The sequence below is a fragment of the Oryctolagus cuniculus genome, chromosome 16, assembly GCF_964237555.1.
Source record: "Oryctolagus cuniculus chromosome 16, mOryCun1.1, whole genome shotgun sequence".
NCBI classification, from domain to species: Eukaryota; Metazoa; Chordata; class Mammalia; order Lagomorpha; family Leporidae; genus Oryctolagus; species Oryctolagus cuniculus.
Window position 1 is genome coordinate 69,519,040 of NC_091447.1, and position 22,791 is coordinate 69,541,830.

Sequence of the window (22,791 nt, forward strand, 5' to 3'; positions counted from 1 at the left end):
TGCAAGGTTAGGGGGAAGAGAAACCCCGAAGCTTTTTTTTTTTTTTTTCCTTCTTTCCAGTAGTGAGTTTGCTGCACTTTCCGGCCCCCCTCTAGATTCTGACCCCCGTTTCCCCACCAGTGTCTCGGGTTATTGAGCTCACCTCCCCTTCCAGCGCCGATGTGTGGACTCGGAGCCCTGAGCGTCCCAAGTCTCCCCGCTGTTCTCTGTGTGGCATGCACTCGCCTTGGAGCACTGGGGCTTCTGCGGCTCGGTCCCGCGACTTGGCTTCCGCGCGGTGGGCGACCTTGTTCTCCCAGTAGGCCTCCGATTCACGATTCCCGTGCAATTTTTTCCTGGTTCTTTTTTCTGCGGCTACCGTAACTCCCCTTTTATTAAACTAAATTTTCCCGGACTATCGGTGCGCGCCCTCACTATTCCGTCATCTTGGCTCCGCCAAAAATAAATAAAATTAAAAATAAATTAAAAATAAATCAGTAGATTATTCCAAGTTGCACATTCATTCAACATGCATTACCTAAGACTATATAAGGATTACCTCTCTCTATATATAAGAATACATAATATATATTACCTATATACAGGATAACCTACATATATTTTATATATATATATATAGGGTTACCTATATATATATATAATATGTAAGGATTATATATATATTATAAGGATTGTAATATATATATTATAAGGATTATAATATATATATAATAAGGATTATATATATATATAAAAATATGTAAGGATTAGCTACATATATAAGTATTACCATGTATTTGGAAACCATGATGTGAACTGAGACTCTGATGCTTACATAAAGGCTTCGTAATTAATCTACTCCCAAGATTCTACTCAGACCTCTATGTAGGCCTGTGGTATTGAAAGGGATCCATACCTCTTTGAATGCAATAGGCCATTCTATCATCTCTTCATTGATGACCAAGGCTTGATCATGTGAACTCTTAGAGAAAAACTTTCCAATGTTGACCATCAACCCAAGGCCCACAGGAAAATTCACAATATTCTGGATATCATATTGTACCACATCGTGCCTTGTTTCATGGAAAGATATGTCACTTCCAGCACTGTTCCTAAACTGGATTTTCTTCAGGAGTGGGTGAAGCTAGAGGACAAACATAATTGTAAGATGTACAGCATTCAAGTTTAGGTGCTAGAGATGGGATTAAAATGGTGGAGAAGGGAGGGTGATGGCTGCTGTAGTCTAGGAGAACATAGTTTAAGAAAAAGTAGAAGGACTGCAGGCTCAGGGAAGTGTTAGGAAGAAAACAGCAGAGGAAATTCTACACAAATTGGAGGGACACAGTGGACCTATGTGGAGGGTAAGGACATGCACAACTCAGGACCCCAGCAGCTGAGAGCCTCTGCACCAGTGTTGGAGAGTGAGGTGAGACCAATCCGCAGGAGCCAAGCAACTGGCGAAAAGCTGCAGGAAGAGCTTAGAGGGAATCCAGCTTGGAGTCCCATGGGGGATAGTGTACCTGCCAAACTACAGGAAAATAAACAAAGTAGGGGGCATGTTTTCTCTCTTTCCAATTACTCTGCAACTGTGTCCTGTAACAAGCTGATAGAGAACAGGCATAACCTTGGACATACATAACAGCTGCACCAGCAAACAGCCAAGCAGAGACTCCTGAGTCTGGTGAGGAGGACAGGGGGCTGAGTGCTTGTGACTGTGGGAGGCTTGTGTGCAGGATTGTGTTGTGTTCTTACCTGAGCTTCTTCTAGAGTTCAACAAAGTAATCTTAAAAGTCACATTATTAATGCTTTTAAAATTTGACATAAGCCTATTTTTTAGATACACATTTTTCTAAAACTGAAGATTTCCAGCAGTCCCTGTTGATCCAAAACAAGACAAACATATAAGAGGACTCAGCCTGTGGCTGAGACTTTGGGCACTCACTGCTGGAGGTGCCATATGATCAGGGCTCCCTGGTGAGCTGGCCAGGGACATTGTTGGAGAATCTGAGCTTACACCGAGGACTGCACAGATCCTCTGTGTGGTCCTTATGGCAGAGCAAACAAATAATATACACACTGGAGCTAGCACCCAGTAACTGGTCTCCTTTGAGTAGAGGAGCTCAGCTGAGTCTACACCAACAGACAAAAACAAACCTATCTGATCAAAAAAAAAAAAAAAAAACAAGAGAGAAAGAGATAGAGATTTACTATGCCAAACCTGGGTGTGTCACCTCAGTTACAAACCTCACCCTGGAACACTGAAAAGAGCTTCCTGGACATATCTACCACAAAGCTCTAGGGATTTCCTGGAAGCAGACATTCCATTAATCCACACATAGTCCAAAGATGAAAGCCACCACAGTGATAAAACACAGAAACCAACTAGTATCTCCACAAATGACGATCAACAAATGCACCAGTTCAAGAAACAGAATAAGAAAGACACTATGATGGCCACAAAAGTACACAACACTTCAATACTAGATTGTGAAGACAATGAGATTGAAGAAATCCCAGAAATGGAATTCAAGTTACAGGTTATTGAGTGGTGTACATGCACTAAGCAGTCACTTCCCAGGCTCATAATCCTCAGGGATTCTTCTTAGGAGAGACTTAGTTGGGTTTGGGTGGTCACCATGTCATGGGTTCATGTGAGGGGAACTATTCTATCATTGCCTGAAGAAATGATGGGAAGTGATTTGATACAAACAGTAAATTATATTAGCTGGCTTAGGCATGCACTCTGCTGTATCCATGACCAGGAAGGAGGTTTAGTTGGGGCTTTAGGGAAGGTAAGCTTTGCACTTAAACATGGGTCTGTCATGGATGGGTGTGCTAAAGGATAATTTTAATGATGGTAACCAGTTGTGTTCTTACCTGAGCTTCTTCTAGGGTTCAACAAAGTAAACTTAAAAGTCAGAATATTAATGCTTTTAAAATTTGACATAAGTCTAGTTTTTTAAAGATATACATTTTTCTAAAATTGAAGATGTCTAGCAGTCCTTGTAGATCCAAAACAAGACAAACACATGAGTTATATGTGTTAAATTATCTATACTTAGAATTTTATATCTCACTAATGCTTAAAATTGATACCATGTGGGTTTCTTTCCACTCAGCTCTCCTATAGAAACTTAGTTGAGAATTTGATTAACTTTTTAAACCTTATCTGGCAGTATATGACAAAAACCATGGAGTTCTACTTCAGTAAAAAAAGTGCAAATATATTAGGGCTTCATGCCTGTCCTGTTCTGGAGGAGGTTTACCTGCCAAGGGAGAAGCTTAGGTTGAGCTGCATCTCCTGGAGATCCCATTTCTACTTTCTCTAGAAACATCTTATGGAGGGCATGGGCCACTGCATACACAGCATTGTAGATGAAATAGCTAGAGTCAGATATGGTCATTATGTCAATGTCTCCTGGGGAAAACTCTAAATAAGTGTTTGGTGGGCAGTCTCCTATTTCTCCACATAGCGACCCAGAAGGTAGGCAGGTGAAAATGTGAAACCATAGTTTAGTGAAGTAAAAGTCTTCTGGGTAGTGGGAAGGGTCCACTGTCTTGAGAAAATGTTTGAGGCCTGGGATTTCCCCCTTGTGTGGTGAAAATGAGAAGCCTCCATGGAAAGAGTGCAGTACGTGGTATGTCTCATGCACAACAATGTTCCACTTTGCTACCATGATCCACACCTTGCCCACAGTTAAAAAGTATCCTCCTGCAAAGTCCACATTGATGAGGCTCCTTACTTCACCATAGAGTATGTGCACATTTGCAGAAGAAAGGCTGATCCCAGTCATGAAAGTGATATCAGTGGAGGCATACAGTCTCTTAGTGGCAGGGAGCTTTTGTGTGAAGGCCACACAGAGACCTTTCTTTACCATCTCTGTCTCGAAGTTCCGAAGGAACTGCTCTCCTTTCATATCATCAGATACAAAGAGCGCCACCCAAGTCCAGCCAAAATGCAGCAACAAGGAGATCATTCCATGGACCACAGAGCTGTCACTGGTGGCCATCTGATAGAGTGAGGGAAACTGGTCTTTATCATTTAGCAGAGGATCGAAAGGGCCATAGGTGATCTGAAAGCCAAAGTAGTCATGACTGTGAATTATCTTTGTTGGGGTAAGGCTGAGATATTCTCTCCAAGGGAGGCCTTTGAGGAGAATGTTACTGGGTAAAAAGAAAGATTGCTCTAGAGATAGCTGAATTCTGTTATTCTGCACACAAAGAACACCATGCTTCTCATGTCCTTAGCCTTTGGAATAAAGGTGATAGCATGAAAATGTGTCATATCCCTATTTTCTCTTCACATCCTGCAGTGCAAACTGGGAAGGCATCAATTCTGAATGCAATACCACCAAGATAATATCCTGCTCTCTCTCACCCAAATGTGGGATAGAACCCATGTGGCATGTAAACCATGACAAAGTCTGTATGGATCTCCTGATACACTGGATTTCATTTCTTTTCACAACATCACATAACTTGTCATGAAAATCACAATTACTCACTCTGATTTTGGTGAAATAATTTTTCCAGCTTAGAATCCTCTTATGCGACTGAAGTCTTTTTTTTTTTTTTTGGCAGTAATGGGCCTATATTGCTGATGGTGTGTACTGGGTCTTATAAATCACTGATTTGCTAATGCAGATCCTGGGAGGCAGCTGTAATGTCTTGATTAATTGAAATAGTTAACCCTCATGGAAGACCTGAACAGAATTCCTATACCCAGGGCCTACAATTGCCAGACTCCCAGCATATTAGTGAGTGTACCAATGAATGGAAGACCTCTGTTATGTCTCTTTCTGCCTCTCAAACCAAAATGTTAGGAAAAACAATCTGTGATGTCAGGAATTGTAAATAGAACACTCAGTGAGATTCTTCTGAAGGAATCTTTCAGTGCAGGTGAGTGAGGGAGGTTTGGATGATGGAGTCCAGGAACACCCATTTCACTGGAACTGAGCCTCGAACACTCTTAGCAAACTTAGGGAAGGCATGGTCCTCTGTGATGTCCCAAAGGAAAAGCAAATGTCCAGGTTTTTAAATCCCCACATCTACATTATCACCTGTGGATGCCACCTTGGACAGTACACTTCTTGGTGCTGTGGAAATTACCTTTGAGATACTGAGCTGTGAATACAATGAAGTCAATAAATCCAATGGTAGGGATGGATATATTGGCCCTAGGTAGGAATCTGAGTGGAGACCCTCAGCATTCACTGCCCCTTCCCTTTCTTCCTACCTCCTTCCTTCTGTTAATAATTTCACAGGACAGGGTTTTCCCACTTAAAATCATGGTGGGATATATATTCTTGTTTTTTTTTTTTAGTATTGGATTTCTTTTTTTTAATTTTATTTAATGAATATAAATTTCCAAAGTACAGCTTATGGATTACAATGGCTTCCCCCCATAACGTCCCTCCCACCCGCAACCCTCCCCTTTCCCACTCCCTCTCCCCTTTCATTCACATCAAGATTCATTTTCGATTCTCTTTATATACAGAAAATCAGTTTAGCATACATTAAGTAAAGATTTCAACAGTTTGCTCCCACACAGAAACATAGCTATTGTGAATTGAGCTGCAATAAACATTAATGTGCAGACAGCTTTTTTGTTTGCCAATTTAATTTCCTTTGGATAAATTCCAAGGAGTGTGATGGCTGGGTTGAATGGTAGGGTAATATTCAGATTTCTGAGGAATCTCCAGACTGACTTGCATAGTGGCTTGACCAGTTTGCATTCCCACCAACAGTGGGTTAGTGTCCCTTTTTCCCCACATCCTCGCCAGCATCTATTGTTGGCAGATTTCTGAATGTGAGCCATTCTATCCAGGGTGAGGTGGAACCTCATTGTGGTTTTGATTTGCATTTCCCTGATTGCTAGTGATCTTGAACATTTTTTCATGTGTCTGTTAGCCATTTGGATTTCCTCTTTTGAAAAATGTCTGTTGAGGTCCTTGGCCCATCTCTTAAGTGGGTTGTTTGTTTTGATGTTGCGGAGTTGCGCGATTTCTTTGTAGATTCTGGTTATCAACCATTTATCTGTTGCATAGTTTGCAAATTTTTTTTACTCATATTTAATGAATATAAATTTCCAAAGTACAGCTTATGGATTACAATGGCTTCCCCCCCCATAACTTCCCTCGCACCCACAACCTTCCCCTTTCCCACTCCCTCTCCCCTTCCATTCACATCAAGATTCATTTTCAATTCTCTTTATATACAGAAGATCACTTTAGCATACATTAAGTAAAGATTTCAACAGTTTGTTCCCACACAGAAACATAAAGTGAAAAATACTGTTTGAGTACTCATTATAGCATTAAATCTCAATGTACAGCACACTAAGGACAGAGATCCTACATGAGGAGTAAGTGCACAGTGACTCCTGTTGTTGACTTAACAAATTGACACTCTTGTTTATGGCATCAGTAATCATCCTAGCCTCTTGTCATGAGCTGCCAAGGCTATGGAAGCCCCCTGAGTTCACCGACTCTGATCACATTTAGACAAGGCCATGGTCAAAGTGGAAGTTCTCTCCTCCCTTCAGAGAAAAGTACCTCCTTCTTTGATGACCTGTTCTTTCCACTGGGATCTCACTTGCAGAGATCTTTCATTTAAGTTTTTTTTTTCCCCCAGAGTGTCTTGGCTTTCCATTCCTGAAATACTCTCATGGGCTTTTCAGCTGGATCCGCATGCCTTAAGGGCTGATTCTGAGGCCAGAGTGCTGTTTAGGACATCTGCCATTCTGTGGGTCTGCTGTGTATCTCACTTCCCATGTTGGATCATTCTCTCCCTTTTTTATTCTATCAGCTAGTATTTGCAGACACTATTCTTGTTTATGTGATCCCTTTGGTTCTTAGTCCTATCATTATGATCAATTGTGAACAGAAATTGATCACTGGGACTAGTGAGATGGCATTGGTACATGCCACCTTGATGGGATTGAATTGGAATCCCCTGGTATGTTTCTAACTCTACCGTTTGAGGTAAGTCCCGAATTGCACATCTCTTCCCTCTCTGTTTCTAATTCTACCATTTGAGGTAAGTCAGCTTGAGCATGTCCTGAATTGCACATCTCTTCCCTCTCTTATTCTTGGTTTCTACATTGCCTTTTCAACACAGATGAGAGAATGGTGTTAGGAAAAACTTAAACATTCTTCTCTGAAATTCAGAACACACATACCTGTGGGGTTTTGTAGAGCTCCAAAAGGGTTCCAATTTCAGCAGAAAATGTTGCTGTGGTTCCTGCAATGATGGCGACTGATTTGTCTTGTTTTTTGCAGTTGTAGTTAGGGACAAATATACCCTGTCCTGAGAGCCAGTGCAGAGTGCTCCACAAGGTGAGCTGATCACTGGGAAAACCATTGTAGAATTGGTAACCCAGGGACATGTTTGGTAATAAGTAGGGATTCTTATTGATCTCTTGGATGGCAAAGTGAAAGGCCAGGGCATGTTGGTAGTTCTTCCACAACCACCTATGAAGAGGGTCAGATTCATGGAAAGGAATGAGTTCTTCAGTGCAGATGTGGGAAAGAAGCAAACTGCCTATGCACACACTTCTCTTCATGAACTTTTTAGACAAGCCTTGATGTACCTCAATATGGAATCTGAGTCTTACTCAGAGACAGAAATCAAGATGCAATTTTTGTTTTCTGTTAGTTCTGAAAGAGTTTAAATGGCAACTGATTTGCCAATTGTTTAAATATTATCCCCTCTAAACGCATTCACCTGAATTAATTTTTCATGTTCCATTTCTGCAATTTTCTGCTCTGATGTATCAAATCTTGTAAAAGAAGCCTCATTAAATTATATTTACTTTGAAGCCGGCACCGCGGCTCACTAGGCTAATCCTCCCCCTTGCGGCACCGGCACACCGGGTTCTAGTCCCGGTCAGGGCGCCAGATTCTGTCCCAGTTGCCCCTCTTCCAGGCCAGCTCTCAGCTGTGACCAGGGACTGCAGTGGAGGATGGCCCAAGTACTTGGGCCCTGCACCCCATGGGAGACCAGGATAAGTACCTGGTTCCTGCCATCAGATCAGTGCGGTGCGCCGGCCGCAGTTCAACCTTGAACAAACTCAACTAACAAAGATGTTCCACAAGGAATGTTGCAATCAAATTGTCAAAAGCTAATATTAGGGGGCCGGTGCTGTGGCCCAGTGGGTTAAATCCCTGACCTGATGCACTGGAATTCCAAATAGGTGCTGGTTCTAGTCTTAGCTGCTCCTCTTCTGATCCATCTCTCTGCAATGGCTTGGGAAAGAAGTGGAAGATGGCCCAAGTGCTTGGGCCCCTGCACCCATGTGGGAGACCCAGAAGAAGCTCCTGGCTCCTGGCTTCAGATAGGCCCAGCTCTGGCCATTGCAGCGATCTGGAGAGTGAACCAGTGGATGGAAGACCTCTCTCTCTGTCTCTACCTCTCTATGTAACTCTGTCTTTCAAAAAATTAAATAAATCTTTTTTAAAAGTTAGTAATAGATGATTCATCATTTAAAAAAATCATCTATCATTTTTCACTTTATGTTTCTTTGTGGGAGCAAACTGTTGAAATCCTTACTTAATGTATACTAAGCTGATCTTCTGTATAGTAAGATAATCTAAAATGAATCTTGATGTGAATGGAGGGGGAGAGGGAGTGGAAAAGGGGAGGTTTGTGGGTGGGAGGGATGGTATGGGGGGGAAGCCATTGTAATCCATAAATCGTACTTTGGAAATTTATATTCATTAAATAAAAGTTAAAAAAAAATGTCCTACATGAAGGACCTCAGTGGTTGAGACCCCAGTGGAAAGAAGTGGTCATCAAACAGGGATGTACTTTTCTCTGAAGGGAGGTGAAAACTCCCACTTTGCTTATGGCCTTGTCTAAATACTGATGGAGTTTGTGGATTCAAAAGGCTTCTGTAGCTTAGGCAGCTTATGTCAAGAGCCTAGGGTGATCACTGACATCACACCTAAGAGTGTTAAATGTTAAAATAACAATAAGAATCACTGTACACTAACTTCCCACGCAGGACCTCTGTCCTCAAAGAGTTATATTATAATTATATCTTAAGTGCTCACAAAAGATGTATCATTATTGGGTGCGTCTTTAAAGTTAATTAAGTTTCTAAAAAAAAAGTGAAATTAACTTCAAGATGCAATGACTTTGAATAGCCCTTTTCTTGATTGTTGAGGAACAATTTTTTTGTTTTATTTTTTGTTTGTTTTTTTAATGCAAATTGTTGAACATTACTTGGTATAGCATTGATCTTCAGTGTATAAAGTTAATTGAAAATAGATCTTAGTGGAGAATGGGACTGGGAATGGGAGATAGAGGAGGAGGAAGGGTGGGAGAGTGGATGGGAGGGCGGGTATGGTGAGAAGAATCACTATATTCCTAAAGTTGTACTTATGAAATGCATGAAGTTTGTATTCCTTAGATAAAAGGTTTCTTTGAGGAGAAAATAAACAAATGTATATGATTGTGTCACAATAAAATTTTATTTATAAAAAAAAAGTTAGTAATAATGAGAGGATCCAAAAGAGTGAAACAAAAGCATTAAGGTTCACTTAGGTTATTAGCAAACTTCTCAGCAAAAACTCCAGAAGAGAATGGGATGCTATATTCAAGGTCTGGGGAAACAAAATTTCACCCAAAAATACTATATCCAGTGAGCTACCCCTTCAAAGTGAATCAGAAATAAAATCTTTCCCAGACAAGTGAAACTGAGACAACTCATCATCACTACATAAGCATCACAAGTAATTCTGAAGGGAGTCCTGTATTAGAACTAACGGATCATAATAATCATCATGAAAACACATTATAATGCAAAATTCAGTAATATAGCAAATTCATAAGAGAAAGAGCAAATCCAAACTTATCATGACAGAAAGCTACCAAAACACAAAGCTAAATAATGAGAGGCACAAACAGAGATTTTATAAAACAGGAAGTAAGACATCAACCAAACCACATCAGTTAGTTCTCACCTTTCAATATTAACTTTGAATGTAAGCGGATTTATTCTCCAGTCAAAAAATACAGACTAACTGAATGGATAAGAAACTATACTCAGGGCTGGCACTGTGGTGCAATAAGTTAATCCTCCACCTGCGGTTCCGGCATCCCCTACAGGTGCCGGTTCTAGTCCCAGCTGCTCCTCTGCCAACCCACCTCTCTGCTATGGCCTGGGAAAGCCATACAAGATGGCCCAAGTCCTTGGGCCTCCACACCCACAGGAAAAAGCTCGTGGCTTTGGATCAATGCAGCTATGGCTGTTATGGCCATTTAGGAAGTGAAACAATGGAAGGAAGACCTTTCTCTCTGTCTCTTTTTCTGTCTGTAACTCTACCTTCCAAATAAATAAATAAAATATTTAAAAAAGAAACTATACTCAACCCTACATTACTCATTAGAAACTCATTTCACATTTAAAGATACACATTCACTGAGAGTAAAGGATTGAAAAACATAATGGATACAAATAGAAAGAAAAAAGGATCATGAGTACATGTACTCATATCAGGTAAAAACAGATTTCAATCCAGAAATTAAAAAAGAGATAAAGAAGATTATATATTAATAACAGGATTCATTCAGCTAGAAGACATAACAATACATATATATGCATATATACAATAAAAACCCAAATATGTAAGGCAAATATTATTATAAATAAATGGATAATTGTAATACAATAATAGTGATGCACTTCAATATCTCACTGTCATCAATGGACACATCATTTAGCCAGAAACTCCGCAAAGGTATTTAAGAGAGGCAGACCATGGAGCAAATGAACAACACAGGCATTGACAGAACATTGTAATTAAATACCACAAGAATACACATTCTCCTCATTAGCACACCAAACACTATCCAGGATAAACCACACATTGGGTGACAATCGGTTCTCAGAGTTTACATATACAACACTTTCTTCATCTACTCTTCGTTACTATTATGGATTGAGCTTCAATAAACATTAGAATTCATGTATCACTTTCATAGGCCGACTAAGCCAGACACAGAAAGACAAATAACACATTTTCTCTCATATGTGAAAGTTAAGATATGCAGAGTATAAAAAATGTATGTATGTCATATTGTTTGGAGTATAAAATTATAAATATTGACTTCTCTGAATTACACCATCTATATAATATAGCCTTATTTCTACAGTTTATGATCATTGTAATGAGTCCCACATTATGTCATATTAATATACTGGCTTTAATAAATATAGTATGTGTGTATATGTAATATATATATATACATAAAATAAATTTGGCAAACTGGTAAAAACTATTAAATCTAAAAAATGAACTATAGTTTTTAAAAATATCTTGAAGCAAAAAATGAAAACACAGCTTGTCAAATATATTTATTCTACCAAAAGCAGAATTAAGAAATTTCAGAAATAAATGCATACATTAAAATATAGAAAGATTTCAGATAAAACAATATAACAATGTATTTTCAAGGACTTAAAAAGCAAGAACAAACCAAACTCCAAATTAGAAGGAGGTGAAAAATCTGAACAAAAATAAGTAAAATTGAAACTAAAAAAATGCAAAAGATCAAGAAAACAAAAAACTGGTACTATGTACAGATAAACGAAACAGACAAAACTTTACTCAGGACAACAAAGGAAAAAGAGGAAAAGCTCAAATAAAATTAGGGATGAAAGGGGAAACATCATAACTGATACCACAGAAACACAGAGAACCATGAGAAACTATTACAAACCACTCTATGTAAGCAAAATAGAAAACTTTACGGAAATGGAGAGGATCCTCGGTACATACAACTTGTCAAAATTACATCAAGAAGATATATAGGGGGCTGGCACTGTGGTGTAGCGGGTAAGGCCATCACCTGCAGTGCCAGCATCCCATATGAGCACTGAATTGAGTCCTGGCTGCTCCACTTCCAATCAAGCTCTCTGTTATGGCCTGGGAAAGCAGTGGAAGATGGCCCAAGTGCTTGGGCCCCTGCACCGGAATAGAAGACCTGGAAGAAGCTCCTGGTCCCTGGCTTCAGATTGGCACAGCTCCAGCCATTGTGGCCATCTGTGGAGTGAGCCAAGAGATGGAAGACCTCTCTGTCTCTCTCTGCCTCTCTGTAACTCTGCCTTTCAAACAAATGAATAAATAAATGTTTTTTTTGAAAAGAAGATATATAAAACCTAAGATTGTTAAGCAAGTAATAACAATAAAGCAGTAATGAAAAATCCTATCAAAGAAAAACCCAGGGCTCAATGTCTTCAAAACTGAATTCTATAGGACAGTTAAAGAAGAAATAACTCTGATTCTTCTCAACTGTTCCAAAATATTGAAAAGGATGGAACTCTACCGGCATCACTCTGATACCAAAATGAAACACAGATATAACAGAAGAAAAAAAAAACACTACTGATCAATATACTTAAAAAACACAAGTGCAAAAATTTCCAACAAAATGTTAGCAAGCTGAATCCAACACTACAACAAAATACCATAAATTGTGATCAAGTGAGATTTAACCCAAGAATGCCAACTGGATTTAACATTCACAAATCACATATTGTTGTAAATCACATCAACAGAATGAAAAAAATCTCAATGATCATTTAAATAGATGCAGAAAAATATCTGATAATATTCAACATTCATTCACAGTTTTTTTTTTTTTTAACAAACTAGATACAGGAAGAACATACATCAAAATTGCAATGGCTCTACATTTAAAAAATAGCTAATATCATATTGAATGGGGAAAATCTGAAATCATTTTCCCTCAAACCTGGAAGAAGAAAATGACATTCAGTTTCAGCACTCTTAATCAATACAGTATCAGAAACAGCAGCAAGAGAATAGCAGAATGAAAAAGAAATAAAGAACATCAGAATTGGAAAGAAAAAAGTCAGATGTCCATGTTAGCAGATATCACGAGGAAAAAAAAAACTACTCCATCAATAATCTATTAGAATTGATAAATCAATTCAGTACATTCACAAGGCACAGAATCAACAAAAACCAGCATTTCAATATACTAATAATTATCTTGCTAAATGGAAATCAAGAAATAAATCTCTTCTGTGTATAAAGTTAATTGAAAATGGATCTTAGTGGAGAATGTAACTGGGAATGGGAAAGTGAAGAAGAGGAGGGGTGGGAGTATGGGTGGGAGGGCGTGTATGGTGGGCAGAATCACTACATTCCTAAAGTTGAAATTTATAAAATGCATAAAGTTTGTAATCCATAAATAAAAAGTTTCTTTGAAAAAAATAAAATAATGGTTCTCACTTAGGGAAAAAAAAAAAAACACTACTTGGGCTTCCTGCAACCTATAGCAGAGTGCCAGTGTTTGAGCTATGGTCTGCTTCTGATTCCAGCTACCTGCTAATGCACACGCTGGGACACAGCAGTGATAGCTCAAATACTTGGGTCTCTGCCGTCCTGGATTGAATTCTGAGCTGCTTCTGTGGCCTGGCCCAGCCCGGCTATTGCTGGCATTTGAGAAGTAAACCAGTAGATGGAAGATATCACTTTCCTGTCTCTGTTTCTCTGCCTTTCAAAGAAAATGAAAATAAATAAAAATAATAAATAATAATTTTAAAAAGAAAGTAATCTCACTCACAGTAGCTTCAAAAATTAAATATTTAGGAATAAATTAACCTGAAAAGGTAAAGTTATCTAGAATGCAAATAATAGTGAAATTTATTAAACATTTATGAGAGGCATCATTACAGACACACAAAAAAATGGAAGGTTGTCTCTTGTTCATGGATTAGAACAATTAGCTGTGTTAAAATGCTATCTAAAGATTCATCGAAATCCCCATTAAAATTCTAGTGACTGAAAAAAGTAAAAGAGGAACAATAAAGAAAGGAAGAAAAAAAAGAAACAAAGAGAAAGAATTCTAGTGACATTATTTATAGATTTAGAAAAACAGGGGCTGGCACTGAGGCTCTGGCATCCCATATGGGCGCCGGTTCTAGTCCTGAATGCTTCTCTCCCAATCCAGCTCTCTGTTGTGGTCTGGGAAAGCAGTGCAAGATGGCCCAGGTCCTTGGGCTCCTGCACCCATGTGGGAGACCTGGAGGAAGCTCCTGCCTCCTGGCTTTGGATCGGCACAGCTCCTGCCATTGTGGCCATCTGAGGAGTGAACCATCGGATGGAAGACCTCTCTCTCTCTCTCTCTCTCTCTCTCTCTGCCTCTCCTCTTTCTGTATAACTCTGACTTTCAAATAAAGAAAAAAAAAGAAAAGAAAAACAGTCTTAAAGTTCATATGAAAGCACAAAAGACTGAGAATAGAACAGGAATTTTAAGAAGAAAAATGGCTTCCATTTGTGTACGGAGTCAACAGCTCTGAGACTGGGCAGAGACAGAAAGACCTTCCCACCTGCTGGCTCACTGCCCAGGGGCCTGCAGCAGCTGTGACTAGGCTAGGCTAGAGCCAGCACCCAAAAGCTGTATTTGCATCTACACAGATAGTCATGGGAGTCAGTACTTGGATCATCATCTCTCAGGATGAACATCAGCAGGAAGATGGACCAGGTGGAATAACCAGGCTCTAACAAGGTGTCCTGAAGAAAGGGCCTCTGCTGTGGCCAGGGATTGCAGTGGAGGATGGCCCAAGTGCTTGGGCCCTGCACCCCATGGGAGACCAGGAAAAGCACCTGGCTCCTGGCTCCTGCCATCGGATCAGCGTGGTGCGCCGGCTGCAGCACGCTGGCCGCGGCAGACATTGGAGGGTGAACCAACGGCAAAGGAAGACCTTTCTCTCTGTCTCTCTCTCTCTATCACTGTCCACTCTGCCTGTCAAAATAAATAAATAAATAAATAAATAAATAAATAAATAAATAGAAAGAAAGGGGACGTGCTCCCGAGATTTTGCACGAGGAAACTCTCCTGGATCGAGTGGCTGTGAATTGAAGGACCTACTGGGAGAACAAGGTCGCCCACCGTGTGGAAGCCAAGCCGCGGGAGCTGCGGGAGCCGCAGGGTCTGCACACCAGTGCAGGAAGGGGAGTGCATGTCACACAGATGCCAGCGGGGAGAGTTGGGACGTCCAGGGCTCCCAGTCCACACATCGGCGCTGGAAGGGGAGGTGAGCTCAATAACCTGAGACATTGGCGGGGAAACGGGGGTCAGAATCTACAGGGGAGCCGGAAAGTGCAGCAGACTCACTACCAGAAAGAAGGAAAAAAAAAAGGTGGGGGGTTTCTCTCTCTGCCAACCTTGCAAAGGTTGAAAGGCTGCAAGGCTTGAGTTTGCAAGAGACAAAGAGCAGGCCCCCTCTCTGGATTTACATAACAACAGGGGAGAGCTAAGGAACTGAGTCACTACAATTCAGTAGCCTAGGCAACCCAGTGGGAGTCCAGAGGAGAAACGGAACCTACACAGACTCTTTGGGTAGAAGCCAGAGACTGGAAGCTAAATACCATCAATTCTGCACAGCCATGCCGTGCGGTATTACTTACCCCCTGAATAAATAAAATAAATAAATAAAAAATAAATAAATAGAGATTTACCATGCATAACCTGAGGGTGTCACCTTTGCACACCCGTAACCCGGAAGAACCAAGCAGAGCTCTCAGGCCACACCCATCTCAAGCCTCCAAGGCTCCTCCAACAGCAGGCAGTACACTTAACATGGACATAGTATAAAATAAAAAAAAATTAAAAAAAATGCACAGTGATGAAAGAAGAATTAACTATGCCATGCAACAAACACAGAAATCGAGGGAACAAGATCAAAGATGGCACTATGATGCCTCCAAATAAACAAAACACCCCAAGCCAAGATTATGAAGACAGTGAGATAGAAGAAATGCAAGATACAGATTTCAAAAAATTTATGATAAGATCATTTAGAAGTTTTCAAAAGCAAATCCTTGAACTACAGAAATCCTTATTGGACAGGATTGAAAATCTCTCTCATGAAAATGAAATTTTAAGGAAGAATCAAAATGAAACGCAGAAACTAGTAGAACAGGAAAGTGTGATAGTGAAGAGAAATCAAAATGAAATGAAGAGCTCAATAGATCAAATGACAAACACACTAGAAAGCCTTAAAAACAGAATGGGTGAGGCAGAAGAGAGAATATCAGACTTAGAAGATAGAGCACAGGAAAACATACAGTCAAACCAAAGAAAAGAAGAGGAAATTAGAAATTTAAAAAATATTGTTGGGAATCTACAGGATACTATTAAAAAAAAACAACATTCGAGTTCTAGGAGTTCCTGAAGGCATGGAGAGAGAGAAAGGATTAGAAGGCCTTTTTAGTGAGATACTATCAGAGAACTTTCCAGGTTTGGAGAAGGACAGAGACATCCTAGTACAGGAAGCTCACAGAACCCCAATAAACATGACCAAATGAGATCCTCAACATGACACGTTGTAATTAAACTCACCACAGTGAAACATAAAGAAAAGATCCTAAAATGTGCCAGAGAGAAACGTCAGATTACTCTCAGAGGATCTCCAATTAGACTCACAGCAGACTTCTCATCAGAAACACCACAGGCTAGGAGGGAATGGCGAGACATAGCACAGGTGCTAAGAGAGAAATATTGCCAGCCCAGAATATTATATGCTGCCAAGCTCTCATTTGTGAATTAAGGTGAAATAAAGACCTTTCATAGCAAACAGAAATTGAAAGACTTTGTGGCCACTCGTCCGGCCCTGCAAAAGATACTTAAAGATGTGCTACACTCAGAAACACAGAAACACGGCCATCAATATGAAAGAAGGGAAAGGAAGAACACCTACCAGTAAAAGAGCATGGGAAGCTCAAAGCATATACTAGAAAATATCTACAGGAAAATGGCAGGGCAAAGTCACTACGTATCAATAGTCACATTGAACATTAATGGTCTGAATTCTTCAGTTAAAAGACACCAATTGGCTGATTGGCTCAAAGAACACAACCCATCTATTTGTTGCCTACAAGAAACACATCTCTCTAACAAAGATGTTTGCAGACTGAAAGTGAAAGGTTGGAAAAAGATATTCCATGCCAACAGAAACCAAAAAAAAGCAGGTGTAGCCATATTAATATCAGACAAAATAAACTTTAATACAAAAACTGTTAAGAGAGACAAAGAGGGACACTATATAATGATTAAGGGATCAATTCAATAGGAAGATGTAACTATTATAAATGTATATGCACCTAATTACAGGGCACCGGTCTATTTAAAAGATATGTTAAGGGACTTAAAGGGAGATTTAGATTCCAATACAATAGTACTGGGGGACTTCAATACTCCACTCTCAGAAATAGACAGATCATCCGGACAGAAGATCAACAAGGAAACAGCAGATTTAATCGACACTATAGCCCAAATGGATCTAACAGATATCTACAGCACTTTCAATCCTACATCTAAAGACTTCACATTCTTCTCAGCAGTGCATGGAACCTTCTCTAGGATTGATCACATACTAGGCCATAAAGCAAGTCTCAGCAAATTTAAAAGAATTAGAATCATACCATGCAGCATCTCAGACCACTGCGGAATGAAGCTGGAAATTAGCAACTCAGCAAACCCCAGAAAGTATGCAAACACATGGAGACTGAACAACATGCTCCTGAATGAACACTGGGTCATTCAAGAAATCAAAAGAGAAATCAAAAACTTTCTGGAAGTAAATGAGGACAACAACACAACATATCAAAACTTATGGGATACAGCAAAAGCAGTATTGAGAGGCAAATTTATAGCAATAGGTGCCTATATCAAGAAATTGGAAAGGCACCAAATAAATGAGCTTTCAGCGCATCTCAAGGACCTAGAAAAACTGCAGCAAACCAAACCCAAATCTAGTAGGAGAAGAGAAATAATTAAAATCAGAGAAGAAATTAACAGGATTGAATCCAAAAAAACATTACAAAAAATCAGCCAAGCGAGGGGCTGGTTTTTTGAAAAAAATAAACAAAATAGACACCCCATTTGCCCAACTAACTAAAAAAAGAAGAGAAAAGACCCAAATCAATAAAATCAGAGATGAAAAAGGAAACGTAACAACAGACACCACAGAAATAAAAGGAATCATCAGAAATTACTACAAGGACCTGTATGCCAGCAAACAAGAAAATCTATCAGCAATGGATAGATTCCTGGACACATGCAATCTACCAAAATTGAACCATGAAGACATCGAAAACCTAAATAGACCCATAACTGAAACAGTAATTGAAACAGTAATAAAGGCCCTCCCAACAAAGAAAAGCCCAGGACAAGATGGATTCACTGCTGAATTCTACCAGACATTTAAAGAACTCACTCCAATTCTTCTCAAACTATTCAGAACAATCGAAAAAGAGGGAATCCTCCCAAATTCTTTCTATGAAGCCAGCATCACCTTAATCCCTAAGCCAGAGAAAGATGCAGCACTGAAAGAAAATTACAGACCAATATCCCTGATGAACATAGAAGCAAAAATCCTCAATAAAATTCTGGCCAATAGAATACAACAACACATCAGGAAAATCATCCACCCAGAACAAGTGGGATTCATCCCTGGTATGCAGGGATGGTTCAATATTCGCAAATCAATCAATGTGATTCACCACATTAACAGACTGTAAAAGAAAAACTATATGATTATCTCAATTGATGCAGAGAAAGCATTTGATAAAATTCAACACCCTTTCATGATGAAAACTCTAAGCAAATTGGGTATAGAAGGAACATTCCTCAATATAATCAAAGCAATTTTTTTTCTTTTTTTTTAATCTTTTATTTAATGAATATAAATTTCCAAAGTACGACTCATGTGTTACAATGGCTTCCCCCCCCATACCGTCCCTCCCACCCACAACCCTCCCCTTTCCCACTCCCTCTCCCCTTTCATTCACATCAAGATTCATTTTCAATTATCTTAATATACAGAAGATCAGCTTAGTATACCTTAAGTAAGTATTTCAACAGTTTGCTCCCACACAGAAACATAAAGTGAAAAATAATAGATGATTTTTTTAAATGATGATGAAATCAGATCAGACCTATTGTCATGTTTAATCCCAGTGAGAGTCAAGTTAGGAATTGATAATTTCTTTTTTTTCTTTTCTTTTTTTTTTTTATAATCAAAGCAATTTATAAAAAAAAACACGGCCAGCATCCTATTTAATGGGGAAAAGTTGGAAGCATTTCCACTGAGATCTGGCACCAGACAGGGATGCCCACTCTCACCACTGACATTTAACATAGTTCTGGAAGTTTTAGCCAGATCCATCAGACAAGAAAAAGAAATTAAAGGAATACAAATTGATAAGCAAGAAGTCAAACTATCCCTCTTTGTAGATGATATAATTCTTTACTTAGAGGATCCAAAGAACTCTACTAAGAGACTATTGGAACTCATAGAGGAGTTTGGCAAAGTGGCAGGATATAAAATCAATGCACAAAAATCAACAGCCTTTGTATATACAGGCAATGCCACGGCTGAGAAAGAACTGCTAAGATCAATCCCATTCACAATAGCTACAAAAACCATCAAATACCTTGGAATGAACTTAACCAAGGACGTTAAAGATCTCTACGATGAAAATTACAAAACCTTAAAGAAAGAAATAGAAGAGGATACCAAAAAATGGAAAAATCTTCCATGCTCATGGATTGGAAGAATCAACATCATCAAAATGTCCATTCTCCCAAAAGGAATTTATACATTCAATGCAATTCCAATCAGGATACCAAAGACATTCTTCTCAGATCTAGAAAAAATGATGCTGAAATTCATATGGAGGCAAAAGAGACCTCGAATAGCTAAAGCAATCTTGTACAACAAAAACAAAACCGGAGGCATCTCAATACCAGATTTCAGGACATACTACAGGGCAGTTGTAATCAAAACAGCATCGTACTGGTACAGAAACAGATGGATAGACCAATGGAACAGAATTGAAACACCAAATCAACCCAAACATCTACAACCAACTTATGTTTGATCAAGGATCTAAAACCAATTCCTGGAGCAAGTACAGTCTATTCAATAAATGGTGCTGGGAAAACTGGATTTCCACGTGCAGAAGCAAGAAGCAAGACCCCTACCTTACACCTTACACAAAAATCCACTCAACATGGATTAAAGACCTAAATCTATGACCTGACACCATCAAGTTATTAGAGAACATTGGAGAAACCCTTCAAGATATTGGCACAGGCAAAGAGTTTCTGGAAAAGACCCGGGAGGCACAGGCAGTCAAAACCAAAATCAACTATTGGGATTGCATCAAATTGAGAAGTTTCTGTACGGCAAAAGAAACAGGAGAGTGAAGAGACAACCGACAGAATGGGAAAAAATATTTGGAAACTATGCAACAGATAAAGGGTTAATAACTAGAATCTACAAAGAGATCAAGAAACTCCACAAAAACAAAACAAACAACCCACTTAAGAGATGGGCCAAGGACCTCAATAGACATTTTTCAAAAGAGGAAATCCAAATGGCCAACAGGCACATGAAAAAGTGTTCAAGATCACTAGCAATCAGGGAAATGCAAATCAAAACCACAATGAGGTTCCACCTCACCCCGGTTAGAATGGCTCACATACAGAAATCTACCAACAACAGATGCTGGCGAGGATGCGGGGAAAAAGGGACACTAACCCACTGTTGGTGGGAATGCAAACTGGTCAATCCACTATGGAAGTCAGTCTGGAGATTCCTCAGAAACCTGAATATAACCCTACCATTCAACCCAGCCATCCCACTCCTTGGAATTTATCCAAAGGAATTTAAATTGGCAAACAAAATATCTGTCTGCACCCTAATGTTTATCGCAGCACAATTCACAATAGCCAAGACCTGGAACCAACCTACATGCCCATCAACAGTAGACTCAATAAAGAAATTATGGGATATGTATTCTTTAGAATACTATACTGCTGTAAGAAACAAAAAAATCTAGTCATTTGCAACAAAATGGAGGAATCTGGAACACATCATGCTGAGTGAAATAAGCCAGTCCCAAAGGGACAAATACCATATGTTCTCCGTGATCGGTGACAACTGACTGAACGCCAAAAAGGAAAGCTGTTGAAGTGAAATGGACACTATGAGAAATGGTGACTTGATCAGCATAGCCCTGACTGTTAATGAACAACTTAATACATTATCCCTTTTAGTAGTTTTTTTTTGGTCTGTTCTACTTAATATGACTGGTTTAATTCTGTAATTATCACACAGTTATTCTTAAGTGTTGAAAATTAACTGAAATGTGAACCCTGTTAAACATAAGAGTGGGAATAAGAGAGGGAAGAGATGTATAATTTGGGATATGCTCAAGCTGACTTGCTCCAAATGGTAGAGTTAGAAACATACCAGGGGATTCCAATTCAATCCCATCAAGGTGGCATGTACCAATGCCATCTCACTAGTCCAAGTGATCAATTTCAGTTCACAATTAATCATAATGAAAGGACTAAGAGTCAAAGGGAGCACATAAACAAGTCTAGTACCTGCTAACACTAACCGATAGAATAAATAAAGGGGAGAGTGATCCAACATGGGAAGTGAGATACTCAGCAGACTCATAGAATGGCAGATGTCCTAAACAGCACTCTGGCCTCAGAATCAGCCCTAAAGGCATTCGGATCTGGCTGAAAAGCCCATGAGAGTATTTTAGGCATGGAAAGCCAAGACACTCTGGCAGAAGATCTCTGTGAGTGAGATCCCAGTGGAAAGAACAGGTCTTCAAAGAAGGAGGTACCTTTCTCTGAAGGGAGGAGAGAACCTCCACTTTGACTATGACCTTGTCTAAACAAGATAAGAGTCAGAGAACTCAGAGGGCTTCCATAGCCTTGGCAACTCATGACTGGAGCATAGGGAGATTACTGATGCCATAGACAGGAGTGTCAATTTGTAAAGTCAACAACAGGAGTCACTGTGCACTTACTCCTCATGTAGGATCTCTGTCCTAAGTGTGCTGTTCATTGAGATTTAATGCTATAACGAGTACTCAAACAGTATATTTCACTTTGTGTTTCTATGGGGGTGCAAACTGTTGAAATCTTTACTTAATGCATACTAAACTGATCTTCTGTAAAAAAAAAAGATTGTAAATTCCCAACTTGACTCTCACTGGGATTAAACATGACAATAGGTCTGATCTGATTTCATCATCATTTAAAAAATCATCTATCATTTTTCACTTTATGTTTCTATTTGGGAGCAAACTGTTGAAATCTTTACTTAATGTATACTAAGCTGATCTTCTGTATATTAAAATAATCGAAAATGAATCTGGATGTGAATGGAAGGGGAGAGGGAGTGGGAAAGGGGAGGGTTGTGGGTTGGAGGGACGTTATGGGGGGGAAGCCATTGTAATCCATAAGTCGTACTTTGGGAATTTATATTCATTAAATGAAAGTTAAAAAAAAAAACTCAAATTGGAGGCATTACTATTCTTAAAGGAATTATTTTCTTCTGATTCCACTTACAAATCTTGATGCAATCATTTCACATAATAACGAATGCAATATAGTATAGTGTCAGTTTATGATATATACATGTTTTAGAATATTCATTTGGTTCAACTAAAGTGAATAACAGTGCATGTTTATCAAACATTTTAGAAACAAAGGACAACTTTTAAAAACCAATGATAAAGTAAGATTGAATCTGGAAACTAGTTTCTGCAGGCAAAAGAATATTTATGGTTGCTCCACTTGGGAATTTTTTTCTGATTGTTTAAATTATAGAAAATGCCAATGGTACAAATAATACCCAGAACATTGAGGAACAAATAATACTCCTTGCCTGCTATGAGCCACCAGAAAGATCTTCATTTCAAAAGCAGACTTAGATATTAAGATATTATGATGATAACAGTATACTAT

General features: G+C 39.2%; 1 pseudogene; it reads right to left on the reverse strand.

Annotated features, from left to right (window-relative positions):
• Positions 1-22,791, reverse strand: part of LOC127486825 (vomeronasal type-2 receptor 116-like) — a 55,486-nt pseudogene that overhangs the window by 11,146 nt on the left and 21,549 nt on the right.